The sequence below is a fragment of the Apium graveolens genome, chromosome 10 (assembly GCF_009905375.1).
Source record: "Apium graveolens cultivar Ventura chromosome 10, ASM990537v1, whole genome shotgun sequence".
NCBI lineage: Eukaryota > Viridiplantae > Streptophyta > Magnoliopsida > Apiales > Apiaceae > Apium > Apium graveolens.
This window is the reverse complement of record NC_133656.1, coordinates 203,480,658-203,502,457: the sequence shown is the minus strand read 5'-3', so window position 1 is coordinate 203,502,457 and position 21,800 is coordinate 203,480,658. Positions and strand designations below refer to the sequence as shown.

The 21,800-nt window shown below is 37.0% G+C and overlaps 1 non-coding gene across 1 annotated transcript; it reads right to left on the bottom strand.

Moving 5' to 3' along the window:
• Positions 1-5,204: 5,204 nt before the first annotated feature.
• LOC141694705 (small nucleolar RNA R71) lies at positions 5,205-5,311 on the bottom strand. The gene has a single exon (XR_012563990.1). It is a non-coding gene; the product is annotated as a small nucleolar RNA R71 (small nucleolar RNA).
• Between the last annotated feature and the right edge of the window lie 16,489 nt (positions 5,312-21,800).

Below are 21,800 nucleotides of genomic sequence, written 5' to 3'. Positions count from 1 at the left end.
AAACGAATAATTATGCGTTAAATTCGTATAATTCGAATCAAAATTTTGAAACAATTTACGGAAAATTGAAAAGCATGACAAACAATCATAATTTCAGGGGAAGCATCGCATCCCACCACCGGCTCATCGTAGTTTACTGCCGGTGGAGGAAATTTTTGGCGGTGCTCCGAATCGGAGTTTCTTGCCTCGAAATCTCCAATTTAATCACAACAATACGTTCCTTAAGCATAATCGTTAAAACCGAACCCATTAATCCTTAAATTCGAGTTCAAACTCGAAGTGGTGAAAAAGGGTTTCGAAATTGAATCATCCCAAATCACACATGTAACCACAAATAGGATTCTAGAGACAACAAGGAACACAACCACGGTTTCAGATTAAGAAATGCAGGTGAAACGAGAGAGAACATGAGAGATACCGAGAGAGAGAGTGAGTGAGTGAGAGATAGAGCCGCGGAGAAGAAGAAAGTGAGAGGGGGGATGTCCTTGGGTTTATATGCCCCAGGACATCTTCGTAATTTCACAAAGAAAAGCAATTTATTTACAAATTTTCTGGATAATTAAATATCAATTACGATTGATAAATTTGATAAAAATAGGAAGATGAGGTTTTTAAATCCAAAACTTATTTTTTAAATAAATATCACGAAATTAGCTTACAAGCCATATTTTTAAAATAATTTTTGAGCGAGCGGGTTATTTTATGTGAATTTCGCAAGATAATCAATAAAATAGAAATAACTTTTATAAAATTATTTTAAAATATTAAAACCTTAAAATAAATCCACCCCTTAATTTTTAAAAGTCTCTAAAACTATTTCAAAGATAATAAAATATGTCCCGTAACTTGAACATACTCTGACTATTTTATAAAAATATATAAGGATCAAATAATCCCAAATTTTCACTAAATAAATCATTTAAAAATTCTCCAATCACAATTTTGCACACATAAGGGTCAAATAACATTATCAATGTATCTCATTTAATTAAATTTCATATATGCAATTTTTCTCATTTAAACTGTAATTATAAGTACTTTTCGCAATTACCGATAAATCCATAATCAAATAATAAATCAATTTCACATACTCTTAATCAAATAATCATATAGACGCATAAAACCCTTTTCATCACATATTTTCCCACATACTTTACTTAAATTCCTCTCTTAATCATCTTATCAATTTCATTTTTCATTAATTAGTCCTTTCGGGTCACGTCCCAATTGACGGCCCGATTGACACTTCAACTCGGTTATTAACCATATTTCATATCTTAAGTCTTGTACTGACTCGTCAAACTGAAATAATATATTTTTATATATTCATTCACTAATTCATATAATTTGCAAATAATTCACATAATTTATATTTTATTAACATAATATAATTTACGAAAATCCCAGTCATTACATAATTCGTTGAAAGAGGAAATACAATATAGAAAGAAATTATACATGTAATTAGAGATTCATTGAAAGAGGAAATCACAAAATATATAGAAATTATATATATAGTTATATATAAATTAAATAGGTGAAAATATAGATGTTAACATTTGATAATACAGGTGGATGTGCTTTTGTCATTTAAGTATACAGGTGGCATACGTGCAAACTCCATTGTAACTCAACCATGGTTTATTTTTCAAATCTTTTCATTATTTATTAAAATTCATTGGGTTTTATTCATACAAAATTGTTGAATTGTTAAACGGCAAAAATATAAGAAGGTTTTTGGGTTTTTTGGCTAATAACTTATTTTTTATTTAATATTAAATATATATGTAAGTCAATCATTTTAATATATGAATAAAAGGTAAGAAGGGCAAAATTGTCATTTCACTGAGACAAAAAAGTCTCATTAATTTTATCACCGCGGTCTCCTATTATACTATTGTCACTATTCTATTTCTAAGCGTATTCTCTTACCGATCTAATATCTGAACTGGATGTTCGACATAAGACAGATCTCGTTGAATCTCTAATGGTTCAATTTATGTTACATGATTCGTATCAAGATTATATCTCTTAAGCAGAAAGATATGAAAAACATTATAGAGGTGTTGTATTTGCGGTGGTAGCGCCAACTCGTACGCCACTTTTCTAACTCGCTTAAGTATCTTGAACGGTCCAATATATCTAACTCAATAACACTTTTTCTCCAGGTTCAAATTCCATGTCCTTTTCATTCTGGTTTGCGTACTTTTTCTGTCAATTTTGGGCCTCTATTAATCTCTTCCGAATTAATTCTACTTTTTTCTTTGTTTGGTGTACCAATTCTGGTCCCAACAATTTATGTTCACCGACTTCGTCCTAATATACAGGAGATCTGCATCTTCTTCCATACAACGCTTCATACGGTGGCATACCAATGTTTGCGTGATAACTGTTATTGTACGAGAATTATATCAATGGCAAATGATCATCCCGGTTTCCTTTGAAATCCAATGCACAAACTCTTAACATATCTTCAATTATTTGAATAGTCCTTTCTCTTTGCCCATCAGTCTGTGGATGATAAGCAGTACTCAGGTTCAATTTTGTGCCCAAATGATCATGAAATTGTCACTAGAATCTTAAATTAAATCTAGGATCCCTATCTAACACAACAGAAACTGGTACTCCATGTCGCACCACAGTTTCATTCAAATAGAGCTTAACCAGCTTTTTCAATGAGAATCTTTCATTAATTGGCATGAAATGCGCAGATTTAGTCAGTCAATTAGTAATCACCCAAACTGCATCATGTCCCATCTTTGTTTTTGGTAATCCGACCACAAAGTCCATTGCAATGTGCTCCCATTTTCATTCGAGAATAACTAGTGGTTGAAGTAACCCACTGGGTCGATGGTTTTCCATTTTCACTCTTTGCCATGTATAGCACTTACTTATCCATTCAACAAACTCCTTCTTCATGTTTGGCCATCAGAAGTTCTCCTTCTGACCTTGGTACATTTTTGTACTTCTGGGATGAATTGAAAATCTTGAATTATGCGCTTCGTATAAAATTTCATATTTCAGCTCTGCAACGTTCGGAAACCAAATACGTGAACAAAATTTATATAAGCCTTTATCATCTTTTTGAGCTTTGCTTTCTGTTGAGTGGCATTTATGGCACTTTATAACGCTCCGTAAAGCTCTGAATTGGTGTATTTGTACTCAAGTTGTTGGTGTTTTAATGTGTTTTCTAGTATTTTTGCATTTCAGGCATTAATCCGGAATTCAGGTGAATTAGCATTGATTTGATGCTAATATGGTGTTAGGATGGTGTCCAAGGAATAAAGGCTCGTGAAGACCAGCTCATTGCATCAAGAAAAGAAGAAAAAGAAGTTTTTTCCAAAAGACCGGCGCGCCCGCGGTCGAGGAACAGAAACACAGCGCGCCCGCGCTGGTCAAGCGCGCGGCCGTGCCGGGTCGGGATTTCAGAATCCTGATTCTTGTGGACTTTTGATTGGTGAACTTCTATTATGCATTGGCTGCTATATATACATAAATAAAGGTCATTTTTCATAAGGAGACGAAAAACAGAGCTTAAGGAGAAGACGACAAGAAGACCTATAATACAATTCAATGAAGGCGAAGAAGATCTAGTTTATTCTTGTGAATCTTTCTTCTAAGTTGTAATCTTGGATGCTCGTTTCTTATTTTATTAAACCTAATACTCTGGATTACGTACTTTGTTTGTTATTTATTTTATAACCATGCTTTCATCAGAACCCACGTTGATGATGAGTCCGATTATGGGCTAATCGTTATCGTGGGGTTCTAGCGGATTTATTTATGGATTTCTTTAGTTAATTTGTTTCGATGCCTTATAGTGTGTGGTGATTGTATTTGGTAACCTAGTATTGGTTGTGCTTATTCGTCTTATGAGCGTCACGAACTTATAAGATAGTGTGTTAATCTTTAATGAAGTGACAGTGAATTTAAGGATTTAGAACTTGTCATGCTAGCATAGGTTCATGTGTTATTGTTATGCATGATTCGTTGGTAATTTTAACCATCTTACTTGCCCTATGTAATCACGATAAATAACTTGTGCATTAAACCGTTATGTTGTCAAATTCTATATACATATAGGGTCTCAATATAATTGGTGTCTATTCAGCTTCTATCTCTTTTATGGATGTCTAGTAGTATGTTATTCGTGCAATGAAAGTTGGCGTTTAGCAGTTTCGTGTTATCTAATTAGTGTCATCACCATTACATGCTAAGGTTAAGAACAAAAAGGCTATTGAATGAAGTATTTAATGAAGTTAGAATCCCATTTTTGTGTTATATATTATTCAACTCTCTTTATTCTCTTAGTTAATGTTCTTTAGTATAATTCTCCATAGTTAATCGTAGTATAATCAAAACCCAAATTGTTATTCATCTTAGCATTGAATAATAGCCATATCATTGTTGCATAAGTGCATAAATCACAAAGTTAACCTAAACCAACCTGTGTGGGAACGAACTAGAAATAATTCTATATTACTTGCGAACGCGTATACTTGCGTGAATTATTAGCGCGTATTTAACGACTAACAAGTTTTTGGCGCCGTTGTCGGGGACTCAGTGTTAACTTTTCATTTATGTGTTTGTCATCAGTGATCGTTAAAGTTCATTGACTCGGACATTATTACTTACCTACTCTTTTCCTTGTCGTGTTTCAGGTACTCTACTGAGCGTGTATGCATACGCGTTTGCGGGCTCGTAAGAGAAATCTGGATCAAGCCAAGGAGGAAGCTGTAGTGATTCGAAGGGAAGTTTTTTAGGACGAAGAGAAAGTAGAAGAGGAGAAAGTCGAGGAACCGGCTTTAGTAGTGATGGGAGATCAAGCAGAAATTCTGAAGGCTTTGATGGACTATTCTCAGCCTAAGATCAATGATATTCAGTCAAGCATCATCTGACCAGCCATCTCAGCTAACACTTTTGAGATCAAGTCGAGCACGATTCAGATGATACAGAACTCAGTTCAGTTTGGGGGTTCTCCTATAGAAGACCCCAATATGCACATCAGGGATTTTATCGAGATCTACGACACTTTTAAGTTCAATGGGGTGACTGAAGATGCTATCAAGCTGCGACTCTTCCCATTCTCTCTGAGGGATAAAGCAAAGTGCTGGTTACATTCTCTACCACCAGGTTCTATCACCAAATGGAAGGATCTTGCTCAAAAGTTTCTCACTAAATTATTTCATATGGAGAAGACTATTGCAATCAGGAATGATCTTACTCAGTTTGCATAGCAAACTGGAGAATCTCTGTGTAAGGCTTGGGATCGATATAACGAGATGCTAAGGAAGTGCCCACAGCATGGCATGCCTGATTGGATGATTATAAACTATTTCTATAATGGTTTGGGGGCACAGTCTAGACCTATGCTCGATGCAGTGTCTGGTGGAGCCTTATGGGCCAAAAGCTATAATGAAGCTTATGAGTTGATAGAGCTCATGGAAGCTAATGAATACCAAAATCCTACGCAAAAAAATGTTGCAAGGCAAGGTAGCAGGAATTCTGGAATTGGATACAGCTACTGCTATAGCTGCTCAACTTCAAACTTTAACGACGAAAGTGGACTCTTTGGCTAATTATGGAGTTAATCAAATCACTAGTGTTTGTGAGCTTTGTGTCGGGGCACATGAAACTGAGCAGTGTGCTATTTCTAGAAAATCAACTTTATTTGTGAGCAACTTTCAGAGATCACAGCAGCAAGCTACAACCACTTATCATCCCAACAACCGCAATCATCCTAACTTCAGCTGGAGCAATAATCAGAATACGGTGCAACAACCTTATCAGCCATTCACAGCAAAGCAGTATAACCCTCCTGATTTTCAACAACCGCAATATGCCCCTATACTACAACTTCAACTTCAGTAGTTACCGCAAGCTAATAAAAAACCTGAATTTGAGGAGTTGAGGCTTATGTGCAAGAGCCAAGCTGTTTCTATCAAGACCTTGGAGAATCAGATTGGGCAGATTTCTAATGCATTACTGAATCGTCAACCCGACACGCTTCAAAGTGATACTAAAGTGCCAGGCAAGAAGGAAGCTAAGGAGCATGTTAAGGCAATTACATTGAGGTCTGGTAAGGTTGCAAGTCCTGAAAAAGCTAAGACTCTAGAATCTGAAATTGAGGCTGAAGAAGAAGAAGTGCAGAAAGAAGCAGAAGTGGAACCAAGGAACACTACTATTGAGCACATCCCTCCTGAGGGTAATACAGGGGAGAAACAGATCTATCCTCCACCTCCTTTTCCTAAAAGGCTGCAGAAAAAAAAGCTGGATAAGAAGTTTGAGAAGTTTCGAGAGGTGTTCAAGAAACTTCACATCAACATACCTTTCGTTGAAGCTCTTGAACAAATGCCTAGTTATGCGAAGTTTATGAAAGGTATTCTCTCTCGGAAGGTGAAGCTTGATAACTTAGAGACCGTTACTCTCACGGAGGAATGCAGTGTTGTGCTGCAACAGAAGTTGCCTCTGAAGCTTAAAGATCCTGGAAGCTTCACTATTCCATGCACCATTAGAAAGGTGTCATTTGACAAATGCTTATGTGACTTGGGAGCTAGCATCAATCTGATGCCTTTGTCAATCTTCAAGAAGTTGGACTTACCGGATCCAAAGCCTACTTATATGACTTTATAGTTGGCCGATCGTTCTATTACTTATCCACGAGGCATTGTTGAGGATGTTTTGGTCAAGGTGAATAAACTCATCTTTCCAGCTGATTTTGTAATTCTTGATTTCGAGGAGGATAAAATATTCCCATAATTTTGGGAAGACCTTTCTTGGTGACTGGATGAACCTTGATTGATGTGTAGAAAGGTGAGCTCACCATGCGAGTGTTGGATCAGGATGTAACATTTAATGTGTTCAATGCAATGAAATTCCCTATGGAAAATGAGGAGTGTTTTAAGGCGGAGATGGTCGATTCTGTAGTTATGTCTGAACTTGACCGATTGCTAAGGTCCGATGCCTTAGAAAAGGCCTTGTTGGGGAATTCTGATAGTGAAGATGACGAAGGTGATGAGCATTTACAATATCTGAATGCTTCTCCCTGGAAAAGTAAGATGGATATGCCTTTTGAATCTCTTGGAATGGAGGAGCTGAATAAATCTCCTAAGCGCATCAAGCCATCTATTGAGGAAGCTCCTACTCTTGAGCTTAAGCCTTTACCTGAACATTTGAGGTATGCATTTTTAGGTGATGCATCTACTTTGCCTGTTATTATTGCATCTGACCTTTCGGGTAGTGATGAGGAAAAACTCTTGAGAATTCTGAGAGAATTCAAATTGGCAATTAGATGGAATATAGCAGATATCAAGGGAATCGACCCTTCTTATTGCATGCATAAAATTCTGCTAGAGGAAGGTAGCAAGCCTACTGTTGAGCAACATAGAAGGTTAATTCGATCATGAAAGAGGTTATGAAGAAGGAAATCTTCAAGTGGCTAGATGCAGGGATCATCTATCCTAATTTCTAACAGTTCTTGAGTCAGCCCAGTTCAGTGTATGCCAAAGAAAGGTGGTATCACGGTGGTAGCAAATGAGAAGAATGAGCTTATTCCCATACGAACAGTCACGGGATGGAGAGTTTGCATGGATTATAGAAAGCTGAACAAAACTACCAGAAAAGATCACTTCCCTCTTCCTTTCATTGATCAGATGCTTGATAGATTGGTTGGGCATGATTACTACTGTCTATTGGATGGCTATTCGAGATATAATCAGATTTGTATCACTCCAGAAGATCAGGAGAAGACTACATTCACATGTCATTTTGGTACGTTTGCATTCCGGAGAGTTTCTTTTGGGCTATGTGGTGCACCAGCCACTTTTCAGAGATGCATGATGGCTATCTTCTCTGATATGATTGGTAATAATGTAGAAGTATTCATGGACGACTTCTTGGTCTTTGGAACTTCTTATGATAAATGTTTGCACAATCTTGGGTTAGTGCTGAAAAGGTGTGTTGAGACCAATTTGGTTCTCAATTGGGAGAAATATCATTTTATGGTGCGCCAAGGCATAATTCTTGGTCACAAGGTTTGTAGTAAGGGTCTTGAGGTGGACAAATCCAAGGTGGAGGTTATCGAAAAACTTCCTCCACCAATTTCTGTTAAGGGAATTCGAAGTTTTCTTGGTCATGCAGGTTTCTATAGGCATTTCATCAAAGACTTCTCTAAGATTTCGAATCCGTTGTGTAATTTGCTAGAGAAATATGTTCCTTTCAAGTTTGATGACGAGTGTCTTGCTGTGTTTGAGACGCTAAAGAAGAGTTTGATAATTGTACATGTCATAACTGCACCTGATTGGTCTGAACCGTTTGAAATGATGTGTGATGCAACTGATTATGCAGTTGGAGCAGTTCTTGGGCAAAGAAAGAACAACATATTTCATGTAGTCTACTATGCGAGTAAAACTCTTAATAGTGCTCAACTGAACTACACCACTACTGAGAAAGAACTTTTGGCTATTGTCCATGGTTGTGAGAAGTTTCAATCTTATGTACTTGGGACGAAGGTGACAGTTTTCACTGATCACACTGCCATTCGCTATCTTGTCTTGAAGAAGGACTCGAAGCCTAGATTAATTCGATGGGTTCTTTTACTTCAGGAGTTTGAATTAGAGATCAAGGACAGAAAAGGGACTAAAAATCAAGTCACCGATCATCTCTCTCGTTTAGAGGATTCAAGTGTAACTTCACTAAATAAGACATTAATAAATGAGTTTTTTCCTGATGAGCAGCTGTTTGGAGTGCAAGAGGAAGAACCGTGGTTTGCAGACATTGTGAACTACCTTGTGAGTAATATCATGCCTCCCGACTTATCGTACACTGAAGGGAAGAAGTTTGTGCATAAAGTAAAGTGGTATATGTGGGATGAGCCATTTCTTTTTTGACAAGGAGCTGACCAAATCATCGGGAGATGTATTCCTTATAGCGAAACAGAGGGGATCTTGCGAGATTTCCACTCAACGGCTTATGGAGGACATTATGGTGGAGAAAAGACAGCAGCTCGTATTCTTCAAGCAGGTTTATTTTGGCCGACTCTGTTTAAAGATGCTCATCAGTTCATTTTGAAATGTGATCGATGTCAATGTGTGGGTAATATGTCCAAGAGGGATGAGATGCCTCTTAATGTGCTTCTCGAGGTTGAAGTCTTCGATGTATGGGGAATTGACTTTATGGGGCCAATTGTCTCATCTTGTAACAATCAGTATATCTTGTTGGCGGTTGATTATGTCTCGAAATGGGTTGAAGTCAAGGCGTTGCCAACGAACAATGTGGAGGTAGTGCTTAATTTTCTTCACAAGCAGATATTCACAAGGTTTGGAACTCCAAGAGTCATAATCAGTGATGAGGGGTCACATTTTTGCAATCGCAAGTTCACTGCTATGATGCAAATGTATAATGTGAATCATCGTATTTTAGAGAAAGTTGTGTATCCATCGAGAAAATATTGGTCTTTGAAGCTTGATGAAGCTGTTTGGGCATACAGAACAGCATACAAGACGCCATTGGTAATGTCGCCGTATCAGTTGGTTTATGGTAAGGGTATCATTTACCGGTGGAGCTAGAGCATAAAGCGTATTGGGCTTTGAAGAAGTTGAAACTTGATTTGGATGCAGCTGGAAAGAAGAGGATGCTTCAATTGAATGAACTCGATGAGTTTCGACTTCAGGCATATAAAAACAACAAAATGTATAAGGAGAAAGTCAAGAGGTGGCACGATAGGGGTCTAGTGCTCAAATCATTTGTGTCGGGGCAACAAGTTCTTTTGTTTAACTCTCGTCTCCGTCTTTTTCCTGGAAAGTTAAGTCGAGGTGGTCAGGGTCGTTTGTTGTCAAAACTGTGTTTCCACATTGAGCGGTGGAGATTTTGAAAATGATCTGGGACAAACATTCAAGGTAAATGGTCAGAGTTTGAAGCATTACTATGGTGACACGGCAAACCGTGAGGTGGTTAGTGCCATTTTATTGTCCGTTTTATCTCGCATTTCTACGTCAAGCTAACGATGTAAAGCAAGCGCTTCTTGGGAGGCAAACCAAGTTTCTTGTACATTAGTAGTTAGAGGAAGAAGAAAGAAAGGAGAAAAGCACAAAAAAATCAAAAAAATAAAAAATTTTGGGGCCAACTACAGTAGCACGGCGCGCCCGCGCTGAGGAAGCGGGGCGGCCGTGCCACTTTTCTAGAAACAGAGTGCGCCCGCGCTGCCTGGTGGGGCGGCCGCGCTGAAAAGTCAGAAGCACGGCGCGCCCGTGCCGAGGTAGCGCGCGGCCGCGCTGCCCTCGAATCCAAAAAAATAAAAATCAGAAAAAGAAGAAAAAATCGGGGACTTTACCAAAAATCAATTTCTACCCGATTTTTACTCTTCCACATCCCAAATTTCCCTCTCCAAATCAAACCCATTATTCCCACTATTCCCATAATCAATTCCCACTTCTATTCCATATTTAATGCTCTCCCAATCTCCTATATATACACATACTTAGATACAAACTTCTCCATCACTTCTTAATTTCTCAAACATAATTCTCTCTTAAACACTTATCTTTTATTCTCTCTTATTCAATCCCAATGGCACCCAAAAGACAGTGAACTCAAGTAAGCAGCAGCACCACTGATTCTTCGAGTGTGGGTGGTGCCAGGCCAAGGTTTTCAACTCTCAAGGCTGAAGCGGAGTCTGCGAGGCTTCTCTCGAAGCCTATAGCCAAGGAGCGTAGTTTTCTGCCATCAGGGAAAGATGGTAAGTTGTTGGAGATGATCTTGGAGATGGGTTGGGTTGCTTTTTGTGAGGCCCCTGTTGTTGTGCCCATGAGTGTGGCTCGTGAGTTTTATGTTAATGCGAAGGCAGAGAAGAATGGTTTCACTGTGGTTAGGCCTTAGGGGGATGACTGTAGAGTACAGTGTTGCGGCAATAAGGAGGGTGATTGAACAGCCCGCGAGAAAGCCCGGTCAGGATATTTGGAATGAGAAGACTCCGGAGGAGTTTGATTTGGATTTGATAGTTGCTACTCTGTGTGTGCCTGAGACTCACTAGAAGTTTAAGAGGGGAACAACTGATTATTTCACGTTCCCTGCTTCGTGCATGAACAGGTTTACACGTGCATGGAATTATTTTATTTGTGCTAACATCATGCCATCTTTTCATGTGCATGATGTCATTGTGGAGCGTGTACGCTTGTTGTGGGGTATTCTGCAGGGGGATTATGTGAACATTGGTATGATTATTCACCAAGGGATTCTGAGATTTTTGTGAGGGAGTACTACGGGTTCTATACCCTATGCGTCCATTGTGACAAAGCTGTGTGTGGCAGTGGGTGTTCATTGGCCAGCACAAGAGCAGCTCCAGATTTCGAGTTCTCCGATTGACAACACCACTTTGTTGACGATGCAAGAGTGGGATGGAGGCAAGCCTGATTTGAAGGGACTTGGGTATTCTTTTGACCATCTGCCTGGTGGGAGGCCAGTTGCTGGGGCATCCCAGACGAGCAGAACAGCTTGGAGATCTCAGTTGGGTTGAAGAGGCTAGGCCATCGCAGCAGGAGCAAGAGGAAGCAGGAGCAGATGTTGGAATTGGTATGAGCATGGCGCAGTATAGGCGTTTAGCGAGGAGGATGGATGCGATGCATGACATCTATAGTCGGTTTGCACGTGATCTCACCCAGGCACTAGGGACTGCATTCAGAGCCACAAGTGTTGACATCCAGTGACCAGTATTTGGTGAGGACTCTGTGTATCCACCTCTAGACACGCCTAACACTCCACCCATTGTGGGTAAGGATCCTGATTCTGATTAGGTATGCCTAATTCCTTACTATTACCTTCATTGAGGACAGTGAAAATTTTAAGTTTGGGGGTAGTAGTTGAAGGAATATGTTTTGTGTGAGTCGCATATAGTTTGCATATTCATGATAGTTTAGCGCATATAGTTACATATTTGCCATGTATTAGTTTTTTTTATTATTTTATTTTTGTAATTTTTTATGATAGTGTATTCATATAGTTTCATGCATTTGCATAATAACATGATCCCATAGATGATTTTTCTGATTGATTTTTGATATTGATGTTAGTGTAGTGATGTCGTATTTAGTGATGTTAAGTCTTGTCGAGTTGATTTATATGCCAGAGATAATTGTATTTCACTAAGTCTTATAAGTTGCTTGAGGGCTAGATCATGGTCACGATTTATTTGTTTGTCGAGGTTTAATCGCTTGTTTATATTTAGAATTTAGGATATTCTCTTAATAATAAATTAACTTGGATATTTAAAAATTGGAGAAAATTGGATTTCATTGCTAGTTGTTGTGGCTAGGTGTCAAATGGCTAGTAGCCAGCTCATTTTATATGAGTAGTCTAGGGTTGAGCGAGATGGAGCGAAACGCACTCATTCAGAAATTTGTGAAAAAAAAGAAAAAGATAAAAAATAAGAAAAAAAATAAGTGTTATGTATAATTGATCACGAGTGGGCTCTTTAGTACTCGAGTTATTAAGTTCTTAGGGGACTTTGTGCCTAGTGACCTAAGGCTTTTATAGTCTGGGATCCGCTAACCTAACGCTCGCTACATGGGTAATATTGTATAATTCTTTTGTGGACCTCACTCATTTCACGGTCAAATAAGCATATTTGTGTTGTTTATGTGTTATGAATAAAAGCATGAATCCATATAAAACTCCAATATAAGAATTGAAGTGTTATAAGTTATTTTGAGTCTAGCTTTTATTTTATTTATAACCTTGCGATTGCTTTGATGAATAGTGAGTCATGATTATTGATCTAGTTGCGACGGTATATCTGTAAGCATTTGCACACACGCACATCTCTGGTTTGTAAGTTGATTTGTGGAGTTTGATTGATCTTTATGCGAATAACTGCATTTTTTGAGATGTTGCTTGTTGATTGGTTTGGTTATTCTGTGGGGATCGTTGCATTCATGCATTTTTATTTCTTGTTCTTTGAGTCTGTTTATGCTTAAGGACAAACATCGATTCAAGTTTGGGGGTATGTTGAGTGGCATTTATGACACTTTATAACGCTCCATAAAGCTCTGAATTGGTGTATTTATACTCAAGTTGTTGGTGTTTTAATGTGTTTTCTAGTGTTTTTGCATTTCAGGCATTAATCCGGAATTCAGGTGAATTAGCATTGATTTGATGCTAATATGGTGTTAGGATGGTGTCCAAGGAATAAAGGCTCGTGAAGACCATCTCATTGCAGCAAGAAAAGAAGAAAAAGAAGTTTTTTCCAGAAGACCGACGTGCCCGCGCTGTCATAGCGCGCGCCCGTGGTCGAGGAACGGAAACACAGGGCGCCCGCGCTGGTCAAGCGCGCGCCCGCGTCGGGTCGGGATTTCAGAATCCTGATTCTTGTGGACTTTTGATTGGTGAACTTCTATTATGCATGGGCTGCTATATATACATAAATAAAGGTCGTTTTCATAAGGAGACGAAAAACAGAGCTTAAGGAGAAGACGACAAGAAGACCTATAACACAATTTAACGAAGGCGAAAAAGATCTAGTTTATTCTTGTGAATCTTTGTTCTAAGTTTTAATCTTGGATGCTCATTTCTTGTTTTGTTGAACCTAATACTCTGGATTACGTACTTTGTTTATTATTGTTTTATAAAGACTACGTTTATTATACCATGCTTTCATCGGAACCCACGTTGATGATGAGTCCGATTATGGGCTAATCGTTATCATGGGGTTCTAGCGGATTTATTTATGGATTTTTTTAGTTAATTTGGTTCGATGCCTTAGTGTGTGGTGATTGTATGATAACCTAGTACTGGTTATGCTTATTCGTCTTATGAGCGTCGCGAACTTATAAGATAGCGTGTTAATCTTTAATGCAGCGATAGTGAATTTAAGGATTTGGAACTTGTCATGCTAGCATAGGTTCATGTGTTATTGTTATGCATGATTCGTAGGTAATTTTAACCATCTTACTTGCCCTATGTAATCACGATAGATAACTTGTGCATTAAACCGTTATGTTGTCAAATTCTATAGACATATAGGGTCTCAATATAATTGGTGTCTATTCATCTTCTATCTCTTTTGTGGATGTCTGGTAGTATGTTATTCGTGCAACGAAAGTTGGCGTTTAGCAGTTTCGTGTTATCTGATTAGTGTCATCACCATTACATGCTAATGTTAAGAATGAAAAGGCTATTGAATGAAGTATTTAATGAAGTTAGAATCCCATATTTGTGTTATATATTATTCAACTCTCTTTATTCTTTTAGTTAATGTTCTTTAGTATTGTTAGGTTACACAACACTGTAGAAGGGGGTTGAATATAGTGTATAATACAATCAAATCGATTTAAAGCACAAGTAACAGAAATCAGATGTATTCGATATAACAAACTCTGTTACAATGGAACTGTTCTCTCTCAGTGATGAACAAATATCATGAGAGCTGCTAGGTTACAATATATGATCTTCTCGATGATCGTAACTCTTATAGAGTAAACCTATGTCTGTGTTTATATAGATACATAGTTACAAGATAACTTCTAGTTGATATGGAATATAATTTTGTCTCCTAAAATATATCAACCAGATATCTTATATAATTCTTCTAGTCCTTGAACTCTTTCCATGCATATCTTATTCCATATTAGTTTCGATCTTCTTTTCTGTAAATCAGCTTCATTCCTTAACTGTTAGTCCTCCGGTACTTAAGTTCTGATAGTATCTTTTGATAATCTAAGTCCTGATATCCTTAAGTCCTGACTTCCAGTAAATCCTGATTTTAGTAAGAATTGATATTCCCTGTTAGTTAAGATCTGAAAACTAAACATGAAACATATTAGACATGACATCTCAAATATATCCAACAATCTCCCCCAACTCGTAAATTATGCAAGAATATACAAGTTAATAGATTTGATGATGTCAAAAACATTTAAGATCAAATGCAATAAGAGTTTGATAAGACTATTAATAAAAACTTACAAAATATCCAGCTTTACCATCATCACTGAATCAATCTGAATCCATAATGATTCTTAACAAAATCATTTATCAGATTATCTTCAGCTTTCTTCAGAACTTCAGCTAACTGTGCTTTGACCTGCATCAGTTATTCTTCATTATTATCACCAATTTGATAAATGGCTGTTCTGAGAGCTTGAATGGATGTTCTTTCAAGTCCATCACCAAGTCTGATAACCTTATGATGTGAAGAGTTTTCATTATAACATAAGCATCTTCCTTTCAGAATAACTTCCACCTTAGCAGAATTCTTCAGCATAGGAATTTCTCTTCCATCACCTTCAGTAATCATTGGAGAAGTCTTTGTACCAGAGATTCTGAATAGATCTCTTATAGCCTTCAAAATATATTCTGACCATCTTCTTGTAATATCAGATTTTACTTCCAGAAGATAATGAATATGTTGAAGTTCTCTGATAGACTTCTTTAATACATCAGAATTAGCTAATCTATAAGTCCTTCCATCATTGAGAAATAAGATTAATTTCTCTTTCAGATTCTCCTTATCATGAGCATCTATCACAACTTGAGCAGACAACACCTTGTCAAGGTGCCTTTGTTTGATTTGTTCATATGGTTTGTCTGTCAACATGAAAGGATCTCGTAGAGTAACCTCTACTCCTGTTTGAACTTCTCTTTGTCAGAACCTAATCCATCTCTATCTCTAGGTTGCTTGGCTTTCAACCCAAATGTAGCAAGTTGATTAATCATGAGATTGGATTTTGGTTCAACTGGAGTAGCTTTCTTCCATAACAGCTTCTTCTTATCAGCAATTGTCAATTTATTCAAATCAACTTGAGCATTATCAACAGTTGATGTCTTGATAGCTTGATCAGAATTTGTTGTTCCTTCTATACCTTCCTGTCCTTTATTCTGAATAACAACTTGAGCAGTGTCAGAGGTTGTTTTAGAATCTTCACTTATCTTTCTTCTTTTCAGAATTTGAACAGTTTCATCTTCAACAAGATTATCATCAGTTACTTGAACCATTTTACACACTGGTTTCATCAGATCTTGAGAAGTTTTCAAGTCTAGTGACTTGGTTGATTCATCAATTTTTCTTTTCCCTTTGTCTTTGGGATTACTCTCAGTCTGTGATCTAGTTCTGAACTTTGAAGTTTTAGAATTTGACTTTTCCTTGATCACAATGCCTTTTTCCTTTGGCCTTGAAGGTTTCTTTGCATCAGAAGCTTTAGACTTAGGATTTGTCTTCTCAACAGCAAATCTAGCTTCTTCCTCCTTGAGAGTTTCTAAATCCATTCCTGGATTGTGTTTCAGAAATAATCTTCTTGCTATCTCCTCATCAAGTGTCTGGATTTTAGGATCTTTGTAATAAACAGTAGTCTACTTCCCTTTTAACTTCAGAGTTTGCAAGAACTTCTCAGAGTCTTCAGATCCTGACTGAATTAGAATATCAGAACTTGACATCAGACTTTGCTTATCACCATTTGACTTCAGTCTTTGAGCATTCACAGCATCAGAACTTGACTTGTTCTGAATAGAAGATTTTCCTTGAACTTTTCTTTGACCTCTGCTCTTTTCAGAGTTTCCCTGGTCATCACCTTTATCATCCTTTTTCTTCAGTTCTTGAGTAGGTGATCATTTGGACTTAACTACCTTCTCCCCCTTTTTGGCATCATCAAGAAGTAAGAGAGAAAGAAGAAGTTCAATTGAAGATTGGATTTCATCCAATTGAGCTTTCTGAGAAGCTTGATTAACCAGAACCTCAGCAATTTGGGTCTATTGTTTCTCTTGAGTTTTCTCAATGGTTGCAACTTTTTCAGAAATAGGTCTGATATACCTCTATTTGTCAAGCTTGAGCACCTGATCGAGCTGAAAAGCTTGTTCTCTGAGTGTATCAACCTTTTCTTGAGTAGCAGTATGTAGAACATGAAGATGTTTTGTAGACAGAGCTGTGATCTTGAGTTGTGTCTTGAAATCAACATTTGTGAGCAACTCATCAGCTTTTGTAATATACTCTGTCAGAATTTTAGAACATGGAATAAAATATGATTCATTCCACTTCTTGGTCCACTCAACACCTCTGTGAGTATCCTCCCAAGGAAAGGTGCTTCCTTTTTAACAAATTTATTCACCAATTCTTCTTTGCCCAGAGTAGGTACTGGAGTCTCAGTGGAAACACTGTCATCAGAACTTGAGGAAGACTCATGCTGTTCTGATAGCTCAACAGTGTGTGAAGCAACTGGAGATTCAGGAATAACATCATCTAAATTCTGATCAGCAGAATTTATCTCCAGAGCTGGTGTTTTTGATATAGATGGAGCTTCCAGATAAAGAACTTCAGGTATATTCAAATTATGAATATCTATTTCAGAATTATTAGTATGTTCTTTAGCATCATCTGTAGCTTTTTATAGGAGAGACAGGAGGGGTAATAACTGTGTCATTAACAGTGTCTTTGGCTTGAGCTGGAAGGGCTTCAATGATAATTGGTTCTTGTGAGTTCAGAGATTCCTGATCCCCTTCCTCACCTTCTTCAGTATCTTCTGATATAGCCTTATCCAAATACCTCATTTCCTTCATTTTCTTTAATCTCCTTGCCAATGAAGGAGTTGCTTCAGCAGCATCAGAATTTACAGATTTCATTTTCAAAGTATCAGAAATTTGAGCTGCTTTCTCTTTCTGAGAAGTAACATTCTCAGCTTCAATTATCACAGGTTCAGATGCATGAACTCGTGCTTCAATTATTTCCTCAAATCATCAAAATTTATTATTGACTATGATTAAATTAAAATATTCATCACAGGATAAAGTTAAGAATGATGAAGTAAAGATTAACAAGTTGCAATTAAAACATGCACAGTCACATAATTTGAGAAACAAAGACCAAATCTTGCAATTTAAAGGAAATTTCATTAATATGTCAGATGAGTACATTTCATGAAATTTATCAATTACATGCAAAAATTACAAGATAGTCCTATTCTAAGAATCTTAACATCAACAACCTTAGTCCTAGTCTAAGAAGACTGACAAAGCTGACGGTGAAGAGAAACGGATGGATGTCAATTAACTCTTCTTCCTACTTTCAACAAAGAGAACAACAAGACGAATGATTTGCTCCTGCTGTTTAAGAATACGAAGATAAACTTCTCTTTGGAAAGACATCGGATCATTTTTAATGTTGGCTGGAAGTTGAATCCAGATGTCAAATGGAATGTTGTTGATAGGATATGGAGTCGGAATTCCATTTCGAAAAATGATCACAGTTTCTGTGCCATAGCAGTAAAACCAACTAAAATGTGCCATTGTTTGAGAGAAATGAAAAGATGTGATTTTACTGATGAATGATCAGTCATTTAAATAGGCAATGGAATACCAAGGGACGCGAGGAGTTTTTAGTAATTACAAGTAAAAATAATGATCTCTCGACTCCCTAGACTGATGTGAAATAATAACAGTCAGTTAAAGATCTAAAGCAAGAGTTAATGGGCACGGGAAATAATTAACAATTACTGTGCACATGCAGTTATTCAAAACCAACATGTTAACCACTAACCCATAATGATTATGACTGTTTTTATCTCACCCAAATTATTATGATTTAACTATGACTGTTCCAGATATTATCACAAATAAGTCAAGTAAAGAAAAATGATACGTAAGCATCAAGGATTCCATCAGGATTTAATATCAGAACTTAACTTATATCAGATTTTAACAATCATCAGAACATGGCTTCGGTACTCAAAAAGTGAATATCTTTTTCTGTGATTCTTCATACAAATACTGACTTGTTTTCTTCAGAGTTTAATCATCAGAACTTCCATCAGAACTTGTCCTCGAATTTTATGCAAATGACACTTAACTGTTTGTCAAAAACAACTTAATCACCAAAGTAATTTTTATCATTCATATGGAGTGAAAGTGTGTGCATAACAAAATATCAGATAAAGATTAACATCCTATCAACTTCAGTACATCTTAGAAATAAGGCATAACTAAGAAAAATGCTTAAAATCTGTCATCAGTCATGATGTCTACTATAGAACAAATTTATGCAAGAGTCCACCTCAACTGTTTATGCTCATTTTATGCATCTTTTGAAATTCCTTTTTACAGTGGCTTCTCAGTGTAAGTGAGTCACGACTGCTTATCAGAATTTATGCTGTCATTAGAGTATTTCTCCAGTAATCATAGAGTGTGAAAAGTCACCAAGAAAAATATTTGCTTTTCTAATGCATATTACTTAATACCAGCAACGCACTTGGGTCTTCACTTCCACAATTTTTACTCTAGATCTCAAAGGAGTACCTGACTTTTATTCTTTTCTTTTCTTTTGATAAGTGAGGCTTATCAGCACTTAGTTCATTCTTAAGATTTACTGACATCAGAATTTGACAGATAAGAAACAAGAATCTAGTTTGTGACTTAGTAATAAGATACACAAAGTAAACTTGACTAAGCTCAATATCAGAATCTGCTTGTGTTAATGAGTTTCCACATAAACAACTAATTCAAACATGGGATTTCAAGTATGTTAAAGACTACTAGGTCAGCATCTAGCACAGTTATCCTCATTGGATTGAATAGTCACAGAACAATCAAAACACTTATCAGAGTAACTAAATCCACATCAGATAACAATCAGCATTAAATAAATTTCCAGATTAAGAACAAATTACATATAGATAATACAATCTGTAAACACTGATCATAAAGTCTGATGCATGAGAATAAAAACTAAGCAGATTTAGAGAAAGAACCTGAAACCATTCCAAGTTCATTTATCAATCTTATAAAAGTAGCTTCACATAGTGGTTTTGTGAAGATATCTGCTAGCTGTTGATCTGTTGGAACAAAATGCAATTCCACTGTACCTTCATCCACATGTTCCCTTATGAAATGGTACCTAATGTTGATGTGCTTTATCATTGAGTGTTGAACTGGATTACCTGTCATAGCAATAACACTTTGATTATCACAGTAAATAGGGATTTTAGAAAATTCTAACCCATAATCCAGTAACTGATTCTTCATCCAAAGAATCTGTGCACAACAGCTTCCTGCAGCAAAATATTCTGCTTCTGCAGTTGATGTGGAAATTGACTTTTATTTCTTGCTAAACCAAGAAACCAATCTGCCTCCAAAAAATTGGCAGCTTCCACTAGTGCTTTTCCTGTCAATTTTGCATCCTGCAAAATCTGCATCTGAGTAACTAATTAGCTTAAAATCTGATTCCCTAGGATACCACAATCCTAGATCAGCTGTACCCTTAAGGTACTTGAAAATTCTTTTCACAACTAATAAGTGAGGTTCTCTTGGATCAGCCTGAAATCTTGCACAAAGACATGTAGCATACATGATATCAGGTCTACTTGCAGTTACATAGAGTAAAGAACCAATCATACCTCTGTAGTTAGTAATATCTACTGATTTACCAGTATCCTTATCTAACTTGGTTGCAGTGGCCATGGGAGTGGATGCAGTTGAATAATCTTGCATTCCAAATTTCTTTAGTAAATTTCTAGTATACTTGGATTGATAGATAAAAGTACCTTCTTCAGTTTGCTTAACTTGAAGGCCCAGAAAATAGCTGAGTTCTCCCATCGTACTCGTTTGATATCTTGACTACATTAACTTTGCAAACTTCTCACACAGTTTGGAATTAGTAGAACCAAATATGATATCATCAACATATATCTGTACCAAAAGTAAGTCATTTCCATGGTTGAGGTAGAATAAAGTCTTGTCAATTGTTCCTCTATGAAATCCACTTTCCAGAAGGAATTGAGCTAAAGTCGCATACCATGCTCTTGGAGTTTGCTTAAGGCCATAAAGTGCTTTGTCAAGCTTGTAGACATGATTGGGAAATTTAGGATCTACAAAGCCTGGAGGTTGTTCAACATATACCTCTTCTTCCAATTCTCCATTGAGAAAAGTATTTTTCACATCCATTTGAAAGACTTTAAACTTCTTGTGAGCAGCATAAGCCAAAAAGATCCTTATGGCTTCTAATCTAGCAACTGGTGCAAATGTTTCATCATAATCAATACCCTCCTGCTGAGAGTAACCTTTAGCAACCAGTCTTGCTTTATTCCTTATAATTATGCCATCACTGTCAGTTTTGTTTCTGAACACCCATTTTATACCAACAACTGATCTGTTCTTTGGTCTTGGCACTAGGGTCCAGACTTTATTTCTTTGAAATTCATTGAACTCTTCCTGCATTGCTTGCACCCAATCAGCATCTTGAAGAGCTTCTTCCACTTTCTTTGGTTCAGTTTAAGATAGAAAAGAATGATAGAGACATTCATTTGAAGTTGCAATTCTAGTTCTGACACCTGCTGCAGGATCTCCAATTATTAAATCAGGTGTATGTGCTTTAATCCACTTCCTTGCAGATGAAAGTTAATCTCTAGAACTGGATCCTCCCCCATGATCCATGCTGTCTCTATCAGCATTTTCTGATGCTCCCCATGTAGTTATGCTCTCTGAGACTTCAGAATATGAATTTGATTTTTCAGGAGTTGAAGAATCAGAGCTTCCAGAATTATCAGAATTTGGCTCATCAGAACTAGATGAATCAGAACTTGAAGTGCCAGTGACAGATTCTGATACTTCTTGAGAGTCTTGAGTCGTGGTAGGATCTTAAGTTTGCTCCCCCTGGACAGGTGCATTTTCCTTTGGAGTTGTTACCACAGTTTCAATGACATCAGAACTTAATCCATTAGAACTTACTAACTCAATATTTATGTCATCAGAATTTAAATCTTTATTCTCAAATCTCAGCTGATCATGATCATCAAAATCTTCAAGTCCAGTAATCTTCTTATCATCAAAAG